We start from the raw sequence: 26308 nt of genomic DNA, 5'->3' as shown, positions 1-26308 counted from the left end.
AAACCCACGTCACGCCAATGAATTAAATTTACACTAGGCGTTCTGATCGACGGATACCATTAATAAAAAGTTATCATCTAGGCTATTATCTAAAATTGTAGTGATTTGTATACTATGGTTAATGGTGGTATTCAAACACCCGAATATTCTTTCACGGCAAATAAAATATACTGTAAAAATAAAATAAAAACTGTCTCTCAAATCGTAGTTCCGATGCGGTGTCAAATTAAATATTTATAAAGATTCTCATGTGGGAAACAGCACTTGCGTCAATGAATATTAAAAATGTAGGTACGTTAATAACCTGAATATATAATACCTATCCCTCTTCAAACAGTCATAACCTAGCATCTAGAGTCCCTCCACCGCCACCCAAATTACAAAGCCGAATTAAACTCCACGCCAGGCTTTCCTTGTCCGTCTGTCACGTCTCGCTATATTGCACACCGTTATCTCTTGACGTATATCGGAACTTTACTAATTTGATATTTCAATCGAGTTTAATCCGGTTTGGAGAATAATTGATTTAGTGGGTAATTGTGTCAGAATATAAGTTACTTGGTTAGTGGTAGACGCGGGGATTATTGAGTTAGTGTTGCTGAGCGTGAAGAATTTTGTACACAATTTTTTCTGTTGAAATGTTAGGGAATATTTTACCATGGTATATATAATACTTATGTAGGTAGGTACACTTGATTCGTTTGTTCGTTGTTTCTTACACTTATAGTTCAAGAAAGATTTGCCTGATTTGTACTTAACCGTTTCCTAACCTTTTTATAGCGACAATGATAGAATGACTGTTTTTTCTTGGCCAAAGATAAAAACTGCGACATGGACATTCTGGTAACGGAACTCGCAAAAACAAACTATCATTAGTATCGTCCCGTTTCGTTTGTTTCTTTTCACACAGAGCAGCTGGTGAGCCGACGGCGATATGCGAGAAGCGAGCAGCGAGAAACGAGTAACGATAAGCGAGAATAGAGCGAGTCAAGTGTTTTCGTGGGTAAGTGTTTGATTTTAGGAAAAGTTTAAATCACTGATTGTTCAAATGTTCACAGAGCTAGTTCACAATTCAACAATTAAAATATATACAGATATTTTTTTTGCAGGGAATCTATATAGCTTTTAGTATACTTTAGACTTGATGTAACGGTCCACGTGACTTCCCTTCTCCATAATACCCCGCCCGCAGGTTTCACTAGCCTATTACTAAATACACAATTTCCCGCTATTAAAAAAGATTTGTGATTGGTCACTAAAAGTTTTGATTGGTTAAATAAAACTTTATCATATGTCAAACAATAAGATCCATAAACTCGGGAACAATATTCGTGAAGAACACACAGATAAATTTCTTTACCAGGATTTGAACCCGGGCCCTCCTGCTTCATATGCAGGGTCACATTTGGCTTAGCTAGGATTCCAACTAGAATAAAAAATCATCCAACTAACATTAAGCTCATAAAAGGAACGTAAATAAAAATGACGCAAGGGACATGTCCGACAAGTTTTTATAGAACTATGTTTTTTCGTCTCATCCACATAAGATCTCCTGCTATGCTATAGGGGACCGTATACAGGCTGATTTATCGCAGGGACGTTGTCACACATTTATTGCGATAATGGCACCAATTTCGTTGGTGCGTGGGATCAAAACAATACGGATTTTTCAAATGATTACATCCGATTTCATTTCACGCTTGTACGTTTCCGAATTGGTTGTTATTAGTACCTACCCTATGTTTTGGTTTTTATGAGTCACAGGGGTTTATTAAGCTACAACTTGCAATCCCAATAATTGAATGCTTTTGTTATTATGTATAATTTATTAACTTATAAGAGGTTTTTATTAACTTCGACAATTTAAAAAAGTGTGTATCTTAACTTGTAAAGACTTGGCAGATTTATTACTCAAATGTGAAACAAAATGACTAATGTGAAGTAAAATATTAACTTTACAAAACGCATACGCAGGGATAGCCTTTAGTGATATCAAAAAGAATAGATAGTATAGAGGGGTCCTGTCATTGTAAATTTTGTAGTCACTGTAAATTTACTGCCATCTATCGACACACGACTAAAACTCAAAATGAAAACGTATAAAGTTATCAAAAAATGTATATATATGGATAAATGATTTTATTATCTTTATATCATTTTGATCCATGTTCATTCACTGATATCTATGTGTTAAAATTGCTAAATATGAAACGGTGTCGTCACGCCATCTAGCCGAAGATAGGCTAAAGGTGTGTGCGCCATTTATTCGAGAATGACTTTTACTTGAATTCCGAGGCACGTTTTTTCCTTAGACTTTATTCGTCTTATACGAAGTTACATATGTCTTTGGTGATATGAACCTCACATCACAAGAAAGCCTTTAGTGATAATTTTACCAGCACCTTCGTAAAATTATCGCTATCCAGGTAATCAATAGGCTTTTAGGGTCTACATTATCGTTACAAAAACTAACCCAATTACCTATTCTTTATAATCCGTTACATAATAGATTAAGAGCTAGCCCCGGAAAGTAATTTTTGTGATATATTTTTTATTTAATTTTATTTATTAGGAAAACAAACAGAGTGAAAATGTAAATATTTTTCTATACAAACTGACTTATTATAGATACAAGACATGCATTTCCACACATCAAAGTTTATTATTCGCGCTGCAATGCTGCAACAGTAATGCTTTTGAAGTAATTAATATGCCTATTTTGATCTATGAAATAATGATGGTAATTGATATCTGAAAGCCAGAGTTACTTTTGCATTTATATTATTATACGTACTCTGTATCTTTACGTATTTAAATAAAAGTAAACAAACAATTTGTACATGTATGGGTAGTTATAACATTTATTGGTTAATCAACCAAATACAAAACCGCCTGGATCAGTCACTGAACGTCCTGACTTTAACCTACATTATTTGATCATGTAATGTTTTCATCTACCCCCAACTGGCTTAAGAAGCCATTTGAGGGTAGATTTTGTTTACTTTTATTTAAATACTTAAAGATACAAAGTATAGAATAAGGCTACCAATGGGGTTGGCAACTGTCAAAGGTTTGCCTAGATGGCGCCATCATAGCTTGCCCCTTTTTCTATGAGATTTGGCTTAAAGAGCTGGCATCCAGGGTATTAAAAAAACAAAAATTTGACACAATTCTAGGGATTGACGGGGCAAGCTATGATGGCGCCATCTGCTAAAAACTTCCACCGGCCAACCCCATTTTCGGAGCCAGCTCTCCATGTATAAGTGAAAGCCAATAGGTTATTAGGGATGATTTATACGGTTATACATCGGGCTTCGATAAGGACTTGCGATACATTACTGTCCGGATCGGATGTGTCACAGATTACCGGATCCGTTGGGGTTACTGTGGTAATAAATATGCCTATGGCGACTTAATTTCTGTACTGCACAGAGTACCTTTAAGAAAATGAAGTATTTTTTCCCTCCTTTTGAAAAAAACATTAGGACCCTCCAAAAGATTTTATTTAATTGGAATAATGTTCTTCACACACTCTCCAAAGTTTAAAAGTAGAGCTTGGACAGTAAAAGATGTAATGTTTTAGAAACATTGTAATGTTTTAGAAACATTCTTTTGATAGGTTTTAACTCACTAGATGGCGTTGTCATGATTTTGTAGGGTACCTATTTTCAAATGTAAATGTTTCAAGATTCAAAATTATCTTTGTTCGCTTAGCAACAAGCACTTTATGAAAAGTTATAAATTTACAAATATATAAATAAATATGATCTTAAGCTTATTATGAGAGATTATACTTGTTTGTCGTGCTGTGATTTCTTTTTGAGATACAGTTTTGTATTTATTGATAATAAAATAAATATTAAAAATCACAATACGATTGTCAAACATTAAAATGAAATAAAATAAAAATATTAGTCTAGAATATTTTAACAATAAAATCTAAATATCAGAAAAGTATATAATTATAGACTCCCCCTCGCGTTTTTTATGTTCGAGCCGATTTAGTTCTAAATATCTGGAATGTGAAATAGCGATTTTTTTAATTACAAGTACCCAATGGATACCATTTCATTCATATTTAACATTTAGATCACACCCATTTAATTTTGTTTTCTTTACATACTTAGAAAAAGTGTAGTTTCGGGCTTAAAACCTTTTCTCGCCGTATTTGTTCCGTACAGTTTGGGACTGAATGATGAATAATGTATACGCTCAACGGAACTGAAATCTGACGGATGGTCATGAACGAATCTGAGTAGCTATTTATGCCACGCGTGGGCTTTAGGTTCTGGGCTTCAGGAATTAGGTTCTATATTATCATTCTTTGAACCTATAGATCTATTATAATGGAATAGTTTTGATATGGTTTTGATATGACGATCGTCTAAGCGGTAAATAATAAAAACAAAACCATTACAAATTGTTAAATCAGAATCTCCTAGTCGAAAACAGTGAAAATTTCACACTATTCTTGGATATTTGATATGACCCTTTATTTGATTAGGACCCTGACTACATATTTCAAAGACCTTTTAGCATTTTTTGCGATATAATGTTACGCTCTAGGCGGTGAGCCGGTGTAAAGCCGACCACTGACTAACAGGCCGCCGGACGATATCCGAACAACTGACCGGCTGATATCGTCCGGCGGATTGTTAATCAGTGGTCGGCTTAAAATACTATATCGGTCTTTTCTCACCGCTTAGAAAGAGAAAGCACACATTTATCTATTGCACACTCTCGTGTAGATAAAAGGCCTTCAACTGGTATTTCCCGATGAACAGCTCAGCGCGGCGTCGGTTCAGGCGGCCTAGCCAAGGTGACGATCGCTTGCGCTTCGCCATCGAATCGTTTTGTGTCTCTCTATCACTCTTTCATATTAGTGTGACAGTGACAGTTCCTCGTAGCGCATCTCTCCGTAGCGCCAAGGACTCTAGCTGATCTATATACTGGCAGCCGACAATTCTAGTCGCTCTCCGTTGGATGCGGTCCAGAGGGAGAAGTACTAACATCAAGAGCACCCCATAGATGAAAACAGTACTACATGGAATACCCTGCGCCTTGTAAGAAAGAGAAAGCAATCCTTTATGTATTTCACACTGTCGTGTAGATTAAAGGCATGGACATGATATTTCGCGATGAGCAGCTCAGCGTGGTGTGAGGCGGGAATAATTAACTGGCGCAGTTAGTAGGATACAGCAGGCCAGCTTTTACAAGGATAGGCTTTAGCTGCTGCATTACTGCTGCAGTAATGCTATTACAGTCTGAATCCGAATGGTACGTTTAAACTAAACAAACCACTTCAGATTAGCTTAATTAGCCTAGTTACGGCTAGAACCGTAGCCGTGAAGTCCAGTCAAGCAGTTCTTGAGCGGCCCCAGCTGACGTCCCTCAGCTCATCCGTCTCCGTCTCCCAACCCGCAGTGGCTCCGGCAGCTGCAGGGGAGTACTTGCGTGGTGGAGCTGTCCTCGGAGCAAAATCAGTACCGGCCTAAGACGCATCCTACCCTACGACTTATTCGTGTGCTTGCAGCGGAATTCGGAAGAATAAATTTAGTTCAGTATTTTAAATAACTACAGTTTCATTTATTCTCTCCGCCTTCACATAGCACTTAATATTGTGTCTCCGTTTCAGCTTGGGCAAAAATGTTTTCGTACCTTTTTCCGGGTGTTCTCTTTATCAGCTCGCAATTTTTAACTGATTTTCGTGCAATTTTTTGATCAGGTTCAATGATTAAATTGAATGGTTTTGTGGATTTAGTTTTTGTTTTATTTTTTTAAATTGGCGGGGCATATATTTGTTTAGTTTTAAGCTATGGACGCGAGGTCTACAGCTCATAAAGTCACTAGTGTGGATACTGTATGTTTTGTAAAATGTGACGCGAGCTTGCCGGGAATCCGAGCGCCTTACTAATTTAATGGAATTGTTCCTTTACTATTAGAATCGCTGCATTATGGAACAGTGGTCGAGGTCAGGCCGAGAATACGTAATACACTGTCGATATGAAAAAAGTTCTCCTGTTTTAATTCATTGATACCTTTAGAAAAAAAGAAAATACATTTATTTACGTCACACCATTCAATTCAACATAAAAAGGATATAAAAGTTGACGCAATTTTTATTAGAGTTATAAAGTAAAATATCAAACCTTTCCGTCTGCACCATTATGTGGTATTGAATTTAATTACACGAGGCGAAGTGCTCGCTTTTGAGTGGTCTACTACTTATTTGGAGATTACTCGCTCGGACAAGCTTATTGTTGCAATTAACTTTGAAAGGGTCTGAATAACTCAGCAGGCGAATAGGGTGTAGGATCACTTAGCCTTTAGTCAGGAATCCTATAGGATATACAAGAATTGTTTTATTTTGGGGTCAAATTTATGGAAAATGACCTTGTTTTAAAATAACGGTGGTAAATATTTATACAGCGGTAGCAGCATGGTTCCATTTTTATCGCCTGTCACTATGCCCGTCACTTTCACATTTACATATTTGTGAGAACGTGACTGGCATGGTAACAGGCGATAAAAATGCGACCGTGCTACCGTCGCTGGTTTTTTTCCTTATAAGTGTTTGCCGTACGGTATGAACGCTTACAAATGTGAGGGTAATTAAAAAAAAACCTAATCAAGTCAAGGTCATAATTGAGTGGCTACCGCGTCATTTGATGTTTCTTAATTTCATTTCGTAAGTGCATTGAAATTTGCAAATGCGTTGAGATTTTGATTACGACAAGTAGTCTGATGAATAAATAAAATTTAAATGAAAATCGAAATTAAACTTTCGTAAGATATATTTTAAACTGTTTAGACGACAACGGTTTCGAACGACGGTCACGAAGTGCAGCCGCCGCGAGCACTCGAGCCTGAAGAAGGACCCCCGACGGGCCCGAAAATGTCGCCAATAGCGACTAGAAATTCAAGTGAGTGAAACCGTTGTCGTCTAAACAGTTGAAAATGAAAATCATTACAAATTACCTTTGAATATGAAATACCTACTAACCACCACATAACAAAAAAACTAAAATTTAAGAGTCTCACAAACTCGCCGCCCAAAAGCCGCTCCGAAGGTATAATCGAAGTTACGCTCGATTGTATGGCGGCGGCTAGGGGCCCGATTCGGATTTTGAAATAGACTACTATTAGACATCTTTTAGACATCACCAAGATACGATAACGATATGTCACCTAACCTGTCAAATTTGACATTTGCGCGATTCTGGAGATACTGTTGAACGATTTCCACAGGATATGACTTAGAGATCCAATTCACATCTAATAGATATCTTACTCTATCTAACGTAAAAGTTGCCTGAATTGCGCTGCAAAAGAGAACTAGTTTATATCTAAACTATAACGTATCTAGAATGGATCTAGTACGTGTCGTCTCTTGTGAATATCTTGAAGTTCGAATACGGCAGTAGTTCCGTGTTCCTCTTAAGACAACTTGCTTTAGTAGCAAGTAAACACACAGCAGCCGTTTCTTCAAACAAAAACGTCACTTTTGACACTTGTTTGACACTGACATATCCAATCCATATCGTTTCAATATCTAGTATTTGACGTAACTCATTGTTCGAATACGGCCGACAGTCTTGCTTAACAACTTTCATAACCAAATTGCTTACTGAATATCTATTTAATGTTAAAGTTTGACGTTGCAGTTGGCTTACGTTAACTTTTGATCCCGTACAGGAAATATTTGTGAAATGAGATCGTTAATGTACTTAATAGTATGCTTTGGGTACTTCAACTCGGTGACTTCTTTACATTTAGAAATAAATAAATAAATAAATATTATAGGCCAATTTTTACACAGATCGACCTAGTCCCACAGTAAGCTCAATAAGGCTTGTGTTGTGTTTATAACCTTTTATGTATCGGTTGGTTAAATAAAAATAGGGTTTTTACTGTCCACGACCTTCAAGAAAAGAGCGTATCTTAACACATTAATTGCGACTAAGTGCTACGGGTTACGCTCGCAGTGCGTAGCCACGGTTTCGCCGTATGGAGCGCGTAGACGCTACGAACAGTGTACTGACAGTCGGGTTCTTGCCCCTGAATGTGTTAAAGGCAGGTAACGCACTTGCAACCCCTCTGGTGTTGCAGGCGTCCATGAGAGACGGTAATTGCTTACCATCGGGCGATTCATGTACTCGTTTTACCCCTAAATCATAAAAAAATACTTTCAATAGTTACTTATACTCTTCTTTTATTTCCCTATGGAATTATTTCTGTGATAAAAGTCCAGTCTTATTTCCCGGACATCAAACTATATTATAAAATATATCGCAATCAGTTCAGCAGTTTTAGCGTAAAGATGTAACAGACATAGAAGACAGTTAAAATTAATACAATATTTTTTAATAACAATGATAACTTGATAACCTCTACTGCTCCTAAGTACGTTAAATATTAGAATTCTAAATTTGCTATCCGACAATCACATTTTATTAGATATTCTTATTTGCCATCTTCAAAGCTTCTATTTTGTAAACAAAAATAAAATAAAAGACAGAAAAGAATATTTATATAATATTTAACAGCAAACTTCATTAAATGAAAATATTTATTACCTATTTCTTTACAGTAAAGCAAATAGTCACTATGCAATTTTACAACTTTTGACTCTATGTCAACTTGACAGAGTTTAATTTAAGCTGGCAAATTAAAAACCCGGTCGTCAGGAGACTATTTTGCTGTGCAATCACGAGAAAGTAAACACAAAGAAATGTATAAGTAAGTAAAAAACAAAGCTGAGCAGTGAAGGCAACCGTCACAGATAAAACAATGAAATAAATTAAATGTCCACAGCCATGGACGTTTCGCTTACTCCGTTAAGGCAGAAGGTTTCGATGCTGAAATATAAAACAAAAAAAAACAAGTGCGAGTCGGACTCGCGCACTAAGGGTTTCGCACCATTACGCAAAAAACGGCAAAACAATCATGTTTGTTGTATGGGAGCCCTACTTAAATATTTATTTTATTCTGTTTTTAGTATTTGTTGTTATAGCGGCAACAGAAATACATCATGTGTGTAAAAATTTCACGGTTCATGAGATACAACCTGATGACAGACTGACGGACAGTGGAGTCTTAGTAATAGGGTCCCGTTTTTACCCTTTGAGTAGGTACGGAACCCTAAGAAAAAATTGACTTATAGGCATTACCTATATTATTTTAAGGCTATATGTTGAACGGTAGACTTCATTATAAAAGGGTCAATGTACTTATAATTATTGTCAAATACGTGATGTGTATGTGAAACAGTGCATGTGATCTCAGAGCCTGATGGAACTCATCATGCAAACTCAATTTATTTCAAAACTCTTTGCTATTCTGACCTGCACTGATGAACAGGTGTTAGATGCCTGCGCCATTATCCATCTGCCTGATACACAATTCCATTTAAAAACAATATAAAAGTTGAAAAACCAAATCTTAATATAAACATTAAATAAATTTTCAACACGCCCACCAAATTCCAGCGCTGTAACTTGTAAATTGAAAAAGTTAATATCAAAGTTGCTTATAGTTTCGGTTTTTTCAATTACATATTTGCGAATTTTCCATTTTCTGTCCTGTCGCGTTGAACATTTGTCTTGACTTTGTTTTAGCTAAACGATAGTTATAATTTTACTGTAATTGAACGTTTAATTTTGGGAACTTTCAGGACATAAAGTATTAATAGAAGCAAAAAGAATAGATAGTATAGAGGGGTCCTGTCATTGTAAATTTTGTAGTCACTGTAAATTTACTGCCATCTATCGACACACGACTAAAACTCAAAATGAAAACGTATAAAGTTATCAAAAAATGTATATATATGGATAAATGATTTTATTATTTTTATATCATTTTGATCCATGTTCATTCACTGATATCTATGTGTTAAAATTGTGAAATATGAAACGGTGTCGTCACGCCATCTAGCCGAGGATAGGCTAAAGGTGTGTGCGGCATCTATTCGAGAATGACTTTTACTTGAATTCCGAGGCACGTTTTTTCCTTAGACTTTATTCGTCTTATACGAAGTTACATATGTCTTTGATAGAAGCTATAAAAACAAAGCGACAATATGTTGTAGGGATCAAGACAAGTACAGATGTAGTGTATCCATCGTATTTACTCGGAAACGTTCGTATTTCTCATGCTACTCCAGTCAACCTCAGTAGTTTTTGTGCCTACCGAAACTCACTGAAATAGCAAGATACGTTCGTATTATATACCTATAGTCCGTAAATATACGATATAAAATAATTATGCGCTACATCTGTAACGTAATGAATACGTAGGTATTTTGGTTCACAAGACTGGACCGCTTTAATATGGTCGCAGGTTTGATTCCACTAATAACAGCAAATATTTCTATCCTACTCTGTTATTTTCTGTGATAGTTTCTTAAACAAATGTAAGATAAAGAAAGGTAGGAATTGCCGTATTGGTTTGTTTCCATAATACCAGTTGTAGATTTTCATAGTTTTTTGATACCTACTATTAGCGCTCGTAAATAGAAAGTTTTGTTTTAAACGTCAAACTTCTATGAAATTATGACGTATATATGACAATTGCACTGCGTGGGCTATCAAATCCGCTACAGACTTTTTTTGGTCCGACTCTAGGTACCTACTACATAGTTCTTGTGAGAACTAAATATTACGAGAAGTCATTTATTAGAAATTTTATAAAGGAAACTATACATATAAATGACCTTAACGAGAATAATGCATTCAGATTAGACTGCTCAGAGTTCTATAGATGTTTATACCCATCGTGACAGTTAAGCTGAATAGTAGCACAACTTGATAATAAACAGCGGTATTACTTTCAATTTACGTCTCAGTGCAGTTACACACAGCAATGTGCGAAATAAGTATACAACGTCGTCCAGTCGACGGCAAAGATATGTTTACACTTTTATACCTTACTCCTTTGTAATAAGGCGAAAAGTGTAAACATATTTTTGACGTCGACTGTCCAATTGCACAGTCGTAGTCACAAACACTGATATTCTTTAATTGCTTTAAGGATGACACACGCTAAAACGGTTCCGAGTCCGGGCCGAAGCGTCCGACTCTTCATTTTCTATGACGGGTGATCGCGTGATGCTTTCTATAGAAAACTGAAGTGACGGTCACTTCGTCACGGACCCGGACTGTTCTAGCGTTAAAAATGCTTTATTTGTATAAATAAATCCGCTTTTGAGAACATATTTAACTACATACCTACAATAAATAACCAGATATTTTTCATTTTTATCACATGTGTATTAATCTCGTATTAATGCGGCTTAAGATCCTTAGGATTTAATTAGAAATTGATATCTGCAATTCTGCACATAAGAGAATTTATTTTTCAAAATATTAATGTACCTACGTTCGAAAACTCTAGCTATTGATGAAGTTATTTAATAGTCAAATAACAAATAGGTAATACTAGTAATAGTAGGTACTAGTAGGTTCGAAATATATCTAAGTTAACAGCAACGTAGCGTTAAATTTAACACAACAACGACGTACTAATAACATTTCCAAATCCCAATTTAAATAAACGCAGAAACTAAACAGAACAAGAGCCTGATTCAGATGGAACGACTTGATAAGATAAAAGATAAAGATCACCAATCACCAAGACAATCAAAACTAGTTCAAAGCCGTAACAAGATGTTAAATCTGAATGAGGTCCAAGCCAACTACAAAGTAAACACGCTGGTCTACGCTGTGAGAAGCTAACTGAATTGTATTGTTATTTTGATTTATTGGCTATTGGCTGTTTGCTTCGATTTTTCATCCGGCTGTTACGGGTTAAACGGATATTTTTGCTTATTTATTTAGCGGTATTTATTGCCTTGCACACTAGAATGATGGCGGCCGGTAAAGAATTGAGCCTTTTTCTGCCAAGGGTATCTTTTCAACTGTGCAATGCAACATGATTGTCTATGTGGCGAGTTGGCGACTAGTGCTTAGGAATATTATTTATTTATGTATTATAACTTTATTTCACAAAATATATACAACAATGCCAAATGGCATTCTCTACCAGTCAACCATAGGGCCAAACAGAGATACCTACAATTGGTGCAGAGATAATATTATTTATAAGAAGTAAAAATTTCTCAATGCTCGGCACGCTAATGCCCAATGGTTGAAACCCTGTTTGAGTTTAGAGGTAATAACATCCGTTCTTCAATTCCTTTGGTCCGTTTTCATAACTATGGTTTTCGTAACTGGCTGCCAAAGAAGATTAATTTTTCCTATTTCATAATTAATTATCAAACAAGAATTTACTTTCTGGTTTTGTAATCGAGTTTCGTAACTGGTTATGAAATAAGATTTTTTTTTCTGTTTTCGCCTGGATTGGCTACGAAATATGAATTACTTTTCGCTGCTTCGTAATTAGTTATCAAACAAGAATTTATTACTCTTTTAGTAATCGAGTTTCGTTATTAACTTCGATATATTTTTTGGAAGTTAAGTTCCCCTTTTGTTGCCAATTTACCCTGTGAGTGACTAACTGGGTAAATTGACTACAAAAGAGAAGAGAGCAACATCCAGGCTCTTTCTGTAACAATTTTGATTTAAAAAAAACTTAGATACAATAAAAGTACCTACATAGATATCCCTACAGTAAATTAGAGAAAATAAAAATACGAATATTGTAAATCATCTACTTTAATTTTCTAGATTTGTATAGATACAAAAGCTTGTTAAAACAGAGTACCCTTAGTAACAGTAAAATAAAAGAAAAATATGACCTTACTTCCTTTAACAAAAAATATAATTTTCACTTCGTAATAATTCTCCTTTGGTCCGTTTTCATAACTATGGTTTTCGTAACTGGCTGCCAAAGAAGATTTATTTTTCCTGTTTCATAATTAATTATCAAACAAGAATTCACTTTCTGCTTTCGTAATCGAGTATTTTTTCTTCGTTCGTAATTAATTATCAAAACGTATTACTTTTTATTTTTTCATAATTGGACATTTTCGTGTGATACACTTAGTACCTTTTCGTGTAAAACGACACAAAATAACTACCGGGCACTGCGTTGAGATTATTGCTCCATTTATGTAGTAGATTAGACTAAGAAGAATTATTACGAAGTGAAAATTATATTTTTTGTTAAAGGAAGTAAGGTCATATTTTTCTTTTATTTTACTGTTACTAAGGGTACTCTGTTTTAACAAGCTTTTGTATCTATACAAATCTAGAAAATTAAAGTAGATGATTTACAATATTCGTATTTTTATTTTCTCTAATTTACTGTAGGGATATCTATGTAGGTACTTTTATTGTATCTAAGTTTTTTTTAAATCAAAATTGTTACAGAAAGAGCCTGGATGTTGCTCTCTTCTCTTTTGTAGTCAATTTACCCAGTTAGTCACTCACAGGGTAAATTGGCAACAAAAGGGGAACTTAACTTCCAAAAAATATATCGAAGTTAATAACGAAACTCGATTACTAAAAGAGTAATAAATTCTTGTTTGATAACTAATTACGAAGCAGCGAAAAGTAATTCATATTTCGTAGCCAATCCAGGCGAAAACAGAAAAAAAAATCTTATTTCATAACCAGTTACGAAACTCGATTACAAAACCAGAAAGTAAATTCTTGTTTGATAATTAATTATGAAATAGGAAAAATTAATCTTCTTTGGCAGCCAGTTACGAAAACCATAGTTATGAAAACGGACCAAAGGATAATTCTTCTTAGTCTAATCTAATACATAAATGGAGCAATAATCTCAACGCAGTGCCCGGTAGTTATTTTGTGTCGTTTTACACGAAAAGGTACTAAGTGTATCACACGAAAATGTCCAATTATGAAAAAATAAAAAGTAATACGTTTTGATAATTAATTACGAACGAAGAAAAAATACTCGATTACGAAAGCAGAAAGTGAATTCTTGTTTGATAATTAATTATGAAACAGGAAAAATAAATCTTCTTTGGCAGCCAGTTACGAAAACCATAGTTATGAAAACGGACCAAAGGCTTCAATTACCTTATTTACTCTTAAATAAGGTCAGTAAATATGTAATTGAAGGACGGAGATGATTTAAAAGGCCGAAAATTGAGGTACAATAGGTACAATGAGGCATTCCCTATCCCGAACCAGGTAGAGTTCGTCTAATCTAACTTTGCAACGATTTGAATAGAACAGATTGAGAAAGTGTTATTATAAACGTCATATTGACGACCGGTCTGGCCTAGTGGGTAGTGACCCTGCCTATGAAGCCGATGGTCCCGGGTTCGAATCCTGGTAAGGGCATTTATTTGTATGATGATACAGATATTTGTTCCTGAGTCATGGTTGTTTTCTATGTATTTAAGTATTTATATATTATATATATCGTTGTCTGAGTACCCACAACACAAGCCTTCTTGAGCTTACCGTGGGGCTTAGTCAATTTGTGTAAAAATGTCCTATAATATTTATTTTTTTTTATTTTTTATTTTTATATTGTCCTAGAAAATAATAACGGCATTGTTGCCACACTTTACACATACACCGGAGAGTTATAATAAATAAATAAATATTATAGGACAATTTTTACACAGATCGGCCTAGTCTCACAGTAAGCTCAATAAGGCTTGTGTCTTTGTGTGTGGGTACTAGACGACGATATATATAATATACACGTATATAAATTCTTATATACATAGAAAACATCCATAACTCGGGAACAAATATTTGTGATGAACACACAAATAAATGCCCTTACCAGGTTCACTACCGACTAGGCTAGTACGTCTACCATCAGTTTTGACATTGACATATACGCTCACGTCTACCTAACTTACTTTCTATGCATTTCGCTCGTACTCGCATATTAGAGCAAGCGAGATGTACAGAAAGTAAATTACGTAGACGTAGGTGGTAGACGTATAGGAGGCCGTCAAAGTTATATGTAAAATACAGAGTGAGTACCTAAGCCATGCCTACTATATAACATCAAACGATTACATAGCCATCAGCGTTCTCGATTGCCTCCACTATGGAAACAAATTTAAAGATTCACGTCAAAATAAAATATGTGAACAAGAATTTAATCCCGAGAAGGGATCCGATGTCAATCGCTGAGCGATTTCTACCCTAAAGGTTGTATGAAATAGGCCATTGGGGAAGAGGGGTCCCACCTTTAAGTCCAATATTTAATGTAAGGGCTACATCATATATCAAAGCACTGTGGAATCTTAAATGGGGTCTAACGCAAATTGTAGTATTATATTAAATTTAATTATTTTAGCACGTTAAATACTCCGCACTGGCATCTGCTTACGATTTTGTGCCGGTAGCACTAGAGACAGCGGGGCCGTGGGGAGTGGAAGCTCGCCGACTTTTTGGGGATATAGGCCGGCGTTTGCGGGAGAGAGGTGGAGATCCTCGCTCTGGGTCGTACTTGGTTCAACAGGTCTCCATAGCAGTTCAGCGGGGGAATGCTGCAGGCATTATGGGGACCTTTGAGCCAGGTACGATGCAGGGTGGGTTATTTTAAGCTTAGTGTAGGTTAAGTTTTATTTTAATTATTTTTAGGGTTTTTTTTTTATTTTTATGTATAATTTAAACATTTTAATTGTAATGTTTATTAGGTAAATAAAAATTAAAATTTTAAAATAATAATAAATAATATATATTATTTTAGTATTTAGTATGTTATTACAAGGTGTTAAGTATTTCATTTCTGGACCAAACATGAACTCTGATAGGGCATAGCAATCTGACCTATAACTACACTCATGGACAAATTTAGAGGAAGGCAAAAAAAGTTTTATTACCTACTAATTTTGAAATTACTTTCTGTCCTGTAATCCAGTACTTAAACCTTTATTCGTTCCTCTTTTTTCCATGAGTATATAATTATTATCTTTTATCAATTATCGTGTATAGATGATATTGTTGTCTAACGTGATATTTAAAAAAAGTATTGTATTATATAACGGTTTAAATAGTGTAACAATGAACTAGTAGTCATAGTTCGCCATAAAGGCCCCAAAGCTCACAACTAAAATCAAATAAACCTCCAGTAAAGAATTCAGCCTTTCAAGTAGCAATAGATTTCTATAAAGACCAGATTTACGAAAAGGTCTGGTAAAATATGAAGTGACAGGATCGGGTTGGACCCATTATTCTCGCAGAGGCTTTTTAGGTATTTATTTTAGACTTTGTTTAAGGTTACTTTCTATCGTATAGCCTTACGGGTTGTCAATAAACTTTAAGTGAAAATGGAGAAGACGAAAGAGGTATTATTTGCAGTAAACAAATATACTACGACGTTTAAATCTTATTTTGAATCGTTTATAGCACTTTTATTTATTTTTCAAAAGCCAATATAGGTAATTGGGTTGTCTTGGAGAAAACCATCAAGTGAGTTGAACCATTTCTGAAAATTGAATCAAAAACTATGATAAATTAGGGAATAGTTTAATTTTTTATTTTAGTGTATTGGATTTTAAAACTATGTATAAACTAAAATAGACGTCATATAAAAAGTGACTAAAGCCAATGCAAAGGGAAAGGGAATACATCCAACTTTCGCGGCTGACGTCATCTGCCCTAGGCCACGGCGGCATCCATCTTTTCTCGAGTAAAGGCTACAAAGGTTTTGCATACAGTCAAGGAATTCAATTTATCTGCCACCTCGTACATTGTTACAGTAACAATCAAAGTATCATATATAATTGTCACGGCACGAACGAAGTAGCAAGCATCTGATTCTTTATTAGTGACAAACGAAAATCGAAAATATAATATATAGGGATGACAGATGCGACGAAAAGGCAAGGTAACATTTTCAAACCTTATTTTACTTCCAATTGACATTTTCTATCAACGATTGTCATTTTGGCTAGGCCCCAGAAATCAAATTTCTCAACCGTATTCCCCATAAACTGAAATCCGAATGTTTGTCGCATACGAGTATAGCCAGGTATTCGATAAGCTCATCCTAATTTATGACCCTGGTATCCGGGTATTTATTACCCGGTTTCACACCTTATTTGTTCCAATTAATAACCTTTCCCGGTTTTATTGTACTAGATATCACATAAAACATGTCTATGAATTACTATTGTCAATATTTTACAGGTTTATTTATTAGGTTACTTGTATTTATTGGTTCATTTCGGATTCATATTCAGATTTAGATTCAGAGCGTTTAATATGGTAAAAACATACATGTCAAAAACATAAAAAAATAAAATCAGATACACACCTAAAACTAATTAAACCTAAATTTATTTAATAATATATATGCGAGTTGGTTGTGAAATCATTGTGATAAATATAATGTGACTTATTCAAAAATATTTTAGATACTGTGGATTATCGTTTTGTTCGACCATATTGATGTATATAATTAGTTAAAAAAATATTCATTAAAATAGTTTTTTTTACAAGCTTTTATTTACTTTCACCTGACCGTTGTCTGTATGTTTGTCGGTCTGTAATAAAATCTTGCAAGTTAAATTTGATCCACTTCCCGGTTTCCGATTGAGCTGAAATTTTGCATGCATGTATAAATCGGATGACAATGCAATATTATGGTACCATCGAGATGATCTGATGATGGAGACAGGAGGTGGCCATAGGAACTCTGTGATGAAACAACGCAACCTAATTGTGTAAGGGGTTTTTAGAATTGTCTCGATGAGTATTAGTTGTCTGTCGTAAGAAAAGTACAGTCAGCGATAAAAGCTTGTACCAAAAATGAAATTTTTGCCAAAAACTTATTTTAACAATTTCATTTCATTTCGCATACTCCAATCAACGCGAGCAATCTCAGGGTCGTATCAAAATAAGATCAAAACCTGAACAAGTTGTTAAATCGGAACAACCTCTACCCGCCCAGAGACCTATAAAAAGGTCTCTTGTTCCATTCTAATTTTGTGTTGACAAAATAAAATTTTGCTTGGCAAGGTTTGACGTATGGGCGGCTAGAGGATAAGGCTCCGAGTCTCTTTCCAAGGACCGATGTGCAATATTTATCGACATGTACTGTAACAAGTTTCATGTAACTATGCGAAAAATAAAAGCCCCTAATTTGCACCTTTGTGGTTTCACAGACCGCAGTTAATAATGCAATGGGTGGATACTCGTTATTCAGTGGTCGAGCGATGAATGGCGGCAAATGCCAATTTATGGGATAAAAAACCAACATTGTCCTGTGATACAGTGGATTTATAAACCCTTTGACCGCAATAGATTTTAACTGACGCGCGTGGCTTCAACCCAATATCAACCTTCGTGCATTGCGATTAGGTTCACCATTATGCGCCGCACACGATAGGCGTGGCGTTCAATAGGTCTTTTGAAAATTCCACTGTAGGAACATTTCAACCGAGTATCGCTTTCAAACGTTACTTGATGTACCTACTTCTGAAAATGTTCTGATGCTGGTTTTGTTTTTAATTTACTTATATCTAGATTTGTATTTATTTTTTGTTATTATTTATTAGACCGCCTGTTGTTACCTGGTTCTATTTTCCATTAAAATATCTTTGTCATTTTACATGTATGTAAAATGTATTTATTATAATTATTACTGTTGAGCTATTATTGGTGCATTAAAAAGTATTTACTTAGTAACTTACTTAATTTTAGATAGAGTAGAGATGTATATTTAGGAACCTAATTAAAATATAAGTACTATACCTAACCTTCTTTTTGATTAGGGTGACCTTTATTTTTCTTCTATACTAGCTCGTCTCAATAATACCAGTGTATTTCGGCAGTGTCCCGAAAAGGCAGAATCACAGAAAGCAATTAATTTCTCACCGCAATAACTTGTTCCGTAGAACAGTGGATTCTGAATGGCTTTATTGAGTCTTTTTTAGGATTCCATTACAGTAACTCACTTTATTTGGATCATAAACTTTTTTAGTGCGAGTTGACGTAAACATCTTTCCTGTGGACATAACAATAAAGCTTAATTTTTTTGCTGGACCCTGAACATTAGGTTAGTTTAACTGGAAGAAATCCCTCTTAGGGATAAGTTTGCCCTTAAACTATATTTTTGTTCTATCTGATATTACTTATTAACATTATATTTTGTTCGTACCTTCCAATTAATAAAAAGTGGGCGTTGTAAATCCAACATATTATTGAAAAACAGCATTGATAAATAGTTACATAATAAAATCTATATAATATTATTAGCAACCTGAGTCACAAGTTTACCCGAAAGGTCATCTTTGTCAATTCAATACCCGCAACGACCATCCTTTCTTCGGGCTATATGCTCATTGCCACTTTACCCAAGCAATCTACGAGCTATGTCGGTTTTACTTCTTTGCCGGATATCCCCATATATCTTCCAATAAATATAAATTTTGCAGAACCCACATCCAACCGTTAACCCGCGTCTTTAGTGTTGGTTTAGACTCGAGTCCCTTTGAGACTCGACTGTGTTTTTCAGACTCATATAATTAAGCGCAACGCTTTAATTATACGTCGTTTTCAGTGCCCCTAGTGTACGTTTCATTCGATAGCCTGACGTGAAGTCCGCGTTTGCGTTAAGTGTCATTTTGTATGGGAGTTTGAGTTTCCAAAATGTCCCGCTTGGCGCGCTTTTCAAAATCCCATACTAAAATAGACATAACGCTAACGCGAACGCTCGTCACGCCACAAATGAAATTTACGCTAGGGGTTCAGAGAACTCTTGTTTTTACAAAAAAAAATAATAACAAAATTAATTAATTTACAATTCATGAGTAAGGTCTGCAACGCTTATTTTCTTTAATGCTGCTAGTATTTATACCGGGTGTGGCCTGTAACATGAGCAAAAAATTAAACTGTAGGCTGTACTCCTCATACTGACCAACATTTGTTCAGCGACTTTTAAAAATAACGTGTGGTTTGATTTTTATTACACTTTAAAATTTATTCTAAGACGCAGTGTATTGCGAATTTTGTTATGTTTAAAGGCGTGACAAGCAACGTCAATCACAATAATATGGCGTGGCGATGGCGTCCATTAAAGATAATATTTATTTTGTATGAAAAATAGAGAGTCTAAATACTTCATAATTTTTAAAAGTTGTTGAACAAAAGTGTCACCGTTTGAGGAGTAGAATCTATGTTTTAATTCTTTGCTCGTGTTACAGGCCACACCGTGTATATACAACTTATAAAATTGTTGAGGTAGTATTTATTCGAAGGCTTAACTCCTTTTGAGTTGCGCTTAAAAAAGACAAAAAAGTACTCCGTGACTACTTTTTAGCACAAAATCTCGGAAAAACAGTCGAGTTCTTAAAATTGAGACTCAAAAGACTCGAGTTCCTACCAACACTACGTGTGTTGCAATAGCCGACGGGCAGATCGATCTCCGACATTTTTATAATTAAAGTCGGCCTTATCCGTCAAAAGCAATTTGTTTGCTGAATTCTTTGCGAATACTTATTGTTTGTTTTATATTGTAAGCAGATTTTTCACACAGTATTTTAGTGAACTAAGCTTGATATTCATATAGATAAGCTGCAAAAGCTACACCCCCTCTATGAACCGAATTCATTTATTCATTTTAACGGCCGCCGTACTTGTCTATTCGGTAGTGACCCTAAAATTTACCTACGATGCTGGAAGTCCTGGGTTCCGGTAAAGGAACTAATTTGTGTATTTATCACGAATTTGATTCTGAGTTATTGTTTTCTATGTATATAAAGTAATTATACATAAATATAGATATGTTTGTTCTTTTGCATATGCGCTTATTCGTCTCTCTGGCCGTTTGTCCGTCCGTATGAGATATTCTACCTGAGTAAAATGTCTCGCAAGTTAGTGTAATGATTAATATTGCATTGAGTTTTAAGTTATACTATTGTAACACCCTTGACAACACATAACATCATGATACCTACAAACAATGTTGGCCATTAATTTACTTATTGCTGAAAATAAAGCCTTTCAGGCCACCAAGAGTTTTTATGAAACCAAAAATGGAACAATCTAACCGTGACCCATATTTAACAAAAATAAATAGAAATAATGTATTCGTAAGCACAAATACAGAAGAGAAAATTATACGAAACAGAAAAATGTAGGGAGGAAAGTGCTACAAAAATACTGCTTTATAATCCCAACGCCTCTAAAACTATTCCATTCACTATAAAAATTTACCTTCCATTTGGTTGTCAAAAGGCTAACCAAGCGTAGTGATTATATCCAGCGATTACAGTCCATTACTGGGACCACGGACAATGGTCGCCTGCTTCATTGGCCCAACGTGTCAATGAAGTAGTCCAATACACGAGAGAAGCGGATACAATATCAATCATAATAATATCAGCCCTTTATCGCTCACTGCTGAACATATGCATCTCTACTAGTACGTCATTTGTCCCGGTCCAAAGCTAATCTCATCCATAAAGTATTATGGTGACGAATATAGCTCTTACGTTCTCTTCAAGGTCTGACAGAGGGTTATGAAGGTCTCACGTGTGGACCATTTGGAGTAATCCAGGCTCATTGAAATCTGTTGGTAATTGAAGAAGCGTGTATATCCATATCAATTAGAATCCGTTACTAGGGCTCCACTGGACAATGCTCGACAGCTTCGTTGGCTCAACATGGGCATCGTCCAAGACAAGCGAGAAGCGAGTATGGTCTACTACTACATATATAACTACATATGTTTCACCCCCATTGTGTTGCCCTAACAGTAAATTATGGGCACATTTATTTTATTAAAATACGCCTCAAACCTCTGACTTACGCCCAAAAATAATTGCGTATGGCTCTCGCCCGAGGTAGTCTGCTGAAATTGCCACAGTTCAGCGCAAAACTGAATTTTAACAATGGACTAACACAATTTAAATTTGAAAAATACTCACGTTAGCTTGAGCGTTAGAAATTTAAAAGTCAAATAGAAAGTTACGATTGAGTCTATAGGCACTTTTAGTAATTTTTGGGAGTTTTCGGTTATTAAAGGGGCCCACTGATTAACAGTCCGCCGGACGGTATCGGCCTGTCAGTTGTTCGGAACTGTCAAAATTTTGTTTTAACTGACAGGCCGATACCGTCCGGCGGACTGATAATCAGTGGGCCCCTTTACATTCGATTTGACCTTTTATGTTCACAGGATAAATTCTGCGTATATAATTACCGCCATAGAGAAAGGGATCGCAACTTTAAAAAAACCGGACAAGTGCGAGTCGGACTCGCCCACCGAGGGTTCCGTACTTTTTAGTATTTGTTGTTATAGCGGCAACAGAAATACATCATCTGTGAAAATTTCAACTGTCTAGTTATCACGGTTCGTGAGATACAGCCTGGTGACAGACGGACGGACAGCGGAGTCTTAGTAATAGGGTCCCGTTTTACACTTTGGGTACGGAACCCTAAAAATTTAGAGACCGATTCAGATTAACAATTTGTCACGGTTTTGATCTTATTTTGATAGAACCTTGGAGATCACTCACTATAACTGGTGCATGCAAAATTAAGTGAAATACCAGGACGATCGTCTAGGACAGCGGTCGGCAGCCCGCGGGCCGCATGCGCACCTCTCACTTGGGGCCCGCGAGCCTCCCTGGCTATTTTGTATGTAATATTAACAAATGACAATGTCTGATAAAGTCATAAACATTAACAAAGTGCGGCCCGCGTCGACTTCGTTAACTGCCCTTGGCTGCTAAAAGGTTGCCGACCGCTGGTCTAGAGCGTATCGAACCCAGTTCAAAACTATAACATATTGTTAAAGAATCGAGTTTAACATTTTGTTACTCGAAACACATGCATTGTCGCTTGCATCACTGGTATATTTAATTAAGTAAAAATGAGTTGCTCGGACGTACTCGTATATTACCAAAATGAAATCATAATGTATGTCTTTCCCATCACGGAACAATGGTGTTCCGGACCTTTGGGAGGCGTGCGCGGAGCCGAAGCCAACACGTAGAGGCCCTTTTGACACTTTAATGAAATGTAAGGGGTACACCGAGCGGATGCTGCCCTTACCCGTGTCATGGGACGCACGTAGAGGCAGCACCCGCCAGGGTGTAAGGACTATTGAGAGTTGATGGAATCTAAAAAAAAATCATAATGTTATTATTATCATGAATTTAATAAAAATAAAAAAATTAAATATCTTTATTTCATATTATTATTTAAATATTCCATAAAACATTGTTAGTACCATAAATATAGCTAAGTACATGTTAGTAAGTACATTAAAATTAATTATAACATTATATAAATAATCGACACAATACTTTTGACAATGAGATCAAGATTATTAATAATAAAAGTTTATTAATAACAACCAAAATGAACACAAGAAACTAAACGTTAAAATTAAAACTAAAATAAAACAAATCTTAAACTAAACTTATAAGTAAAAAATGCTCCCCAGGTCACCTTCATGCGTTATGGTGCCCAGAAGGCTGGCAGCGTTACCTTTTTGGATGGCCAGGCTTAAGATTTAATAATTAAATTAAAATAATGAACATATAATAAATAAGTGAAATTTAAAATAAAATAAAATAAAATTGACTAGAATTGAAAAGATGTCACAATCTTATTAATCTTATTATTCATTTAAATAATAATTTAATGTCAAACGTACAAATAAAAATAAACAAATGTCTTAGAAATATTAAAACATGGCGAGGTATTTAGTATCAGCGTTTAAAATAAAGGATACATGTAAATATAAATCTCTGCATCGGGCGACTTTACTAACTAAGCTACCGATACTTTGCCTTTGCCATCGAACATTTCCACCATATTCTTCATACTTAAAAGTTTTTTATAATTTCTCTTTTTAGTTTTGTTCATATACTTCAAATTGTTGTTGTCTGTCCTAGGGCACCCCGGAGGTGCATAGGGCCTCCACAAGATCCTTCCACGCCTTCCTGCCTTGAGCAACCGTCTTGGCCTCGTTCCAAATAATATAGCAAATAATCTAAATATATAAACGTGAAAGACCTGACTGACTGACTGACTTAAATCAACGCACAGCCCAAACCGCTGGGACTAGAAAGTCCAAATTTGGCAACTAGATTCCTTTTAAGGTCTAGGGGTCCACTAAGAAAGGATTTTTCAAAATTCATCCCCTAAAGGAGTGAAATGGGGGTCCAAAGTTTGTATGGGGAAACAAGATTAGTTAGACTATTTTATTCCAAATTTCACAGGAGTATTCCTAAAGATAAATGAGTAAACACGTGTTTCAGGTTTTTTGAAAATTGAACCCCTAAGAGGGGGAAAAGTCCCCAATAGGGTTGATATCTCAAAATATCAATATGGGTATCGTTTTCATAGTATTTTGAGACGCTAATAACAAAAATGGCATCAAAATTAAAATTAACGTAGCCGAAGTGAACAATCATCCCCCTGGTGGGGGTGCAATGGGGTTGAAATTTCAAAATATCAATATGGGTATCATTTTCATGGTTTTGTGGGACGCTAATTACAAAAATGGGATCAAAATTAAAATATAACGTAGCCGACGTGAACTATGGCCCCTGGTGGGGAATGCTAATTACGAAGATAGCATAGACGGTTGTAACATACACGCTGATTTACAGCCACACGTGATCCAGACTTTTGAGAATGCAATCCCTTAAAGTAAATATTTCGAGCTACAAAATAATAACATTACAAATACCTTCTTCTGTTTAGTATAAGTTTTTATTTTGTGTTTGTGCTTACGAATAAAATTATTTCTATTCTATTCTATTCTATTCTAATAATTGAACAGTACACAAACATCGTTTTTAAAATAATTATCATCTTAAACGGTTTGTTTACATTCAAAAATACCTAAAACCATTAAAGTACATAGAATTCAAATTGAAATTCGAATAATTTAGCTCACTGCTCCCCCCGCGCCCCGCCGCCTTAGGGTATATAAGCCGCGCGCCTAGGCCGGCATTTTTTCATTATAAATGTGACAGTTGCATCGGTAACACATTAAGCGCCGCAGCCAGTCGTTTATTATAATTGAGCAATACCAACGTTATAGTAATACAATTGTTTATTTTGTCAAATTCAAAATTATTCTCAATAAATAAATATTACTTAGTACGTAGCTATTAGATCAGGGAAAATTTCACTAATACCTACAATGGCTGTTGAATTGTTGGATATTGATGGGACCATGTTGGCTCACACCGTAGTACCTATAATTGGAGATGGAGCCTGTCTGTTTCGCGCCATCTCCTATCTTCTGTATGATACGCAGGTGATGGCCAGGGAGGTGCGCGAGCAAATCGTTAGTCACGTGGTGGCCAACTGGGAGGAGTTTGTTATTATGTCTCATAACAGTAACGGTGATAATTACTCCAGCTCCGTTGAATACTGCCTTGAAATGTCGCGCCCGTTTACTTACGGTAGCCTCTGCGAGTTGGTAGCGGCAGGACAACTGTTTCCGTGGGTTTTCGAAGTTTACCGAAACAATGAGCTATATATGAGAGTTGGTACTGTGGGTAATCCGGTGGGCCGACTAAGATTTTCAAGTGATTTGTCTAGCGGTCATTTTGACGTATATATTCGCAGTGAATTACTCGTAAGACCCACCATATCAGAGCCCCCTTCGTCACTCCTCTCTGTGGTTGCTAAGAAGATTACCACGAGAAGGAATGAAGAGATTACCACCCCATTTAGAATCAGACTCATCATTATCTCTTACCGCTACCAAAACAGTTACTAAAAAACGCCGTGCCAGGTTCACGAATACTACACGGAACAAACAACTAAAAGCTGCCGCAAATAAATATATGCAAAACAAATCATCAGATCACAAAGCTGCCGTAAGCAATTACCAAAAAATGAACCCTGATGTACACAGAGAAGCAGTAGCTAGGTATCAGCAAACCCACCCCGAGGTAAATCGTGACACCTCCGCTAGGTATCAGCAAGCCCACCCCGAGGTAAACCGTGACACCTCCGCTAGGTATCAGCAAGCCCACCCCGAGGTGCACAGAGCGACGCAGTCTCAATATGAGCGAAATAATCCTGGCGTGCGGGGAGAAAGAAGACGGCGTATCTGGAAAAGTAAGGCTTTTACCGGAATGGCATATGACATCGAGACAGAATATGAGACCGACAGCTCTGTGGCGTTGGGTGCTATGAATAAAAAGTGCCAATGGTGTAACGCTCTAAAGTGGAAAGAAGAGGCGCCCGGCATGTGTTGTTGTGTTGGCAAGGTGCAACTTTCACCTTTTGAGCCACTTCCCGAGCCTCTCTATAGCTTGCTAATGGACTTGCACCCTGAACATGAACATTTCATGAAATGTATCCGTAAATATAATGGCTGTTTCCAGATGACTTCATTTGGAGCAAAACAAGTAGTAAAAGACGGTTTCATGCAA

This window comes from Cydia splendana, chromosome 13 (assembly GCF_910591565.1).
Source record: "Cydia splendana chromosome 13, ilCydSple1.2, whole genome shotgun sequence".
Lineage (NCBI taxonomy): Eukaryota > Metazoa > Arthropoda > Insecta > Lepidoptera > Tortricidae > Cydia > Cydia splendana.
Note: the sequence above shows the minus strand (reverse complement) of the source record.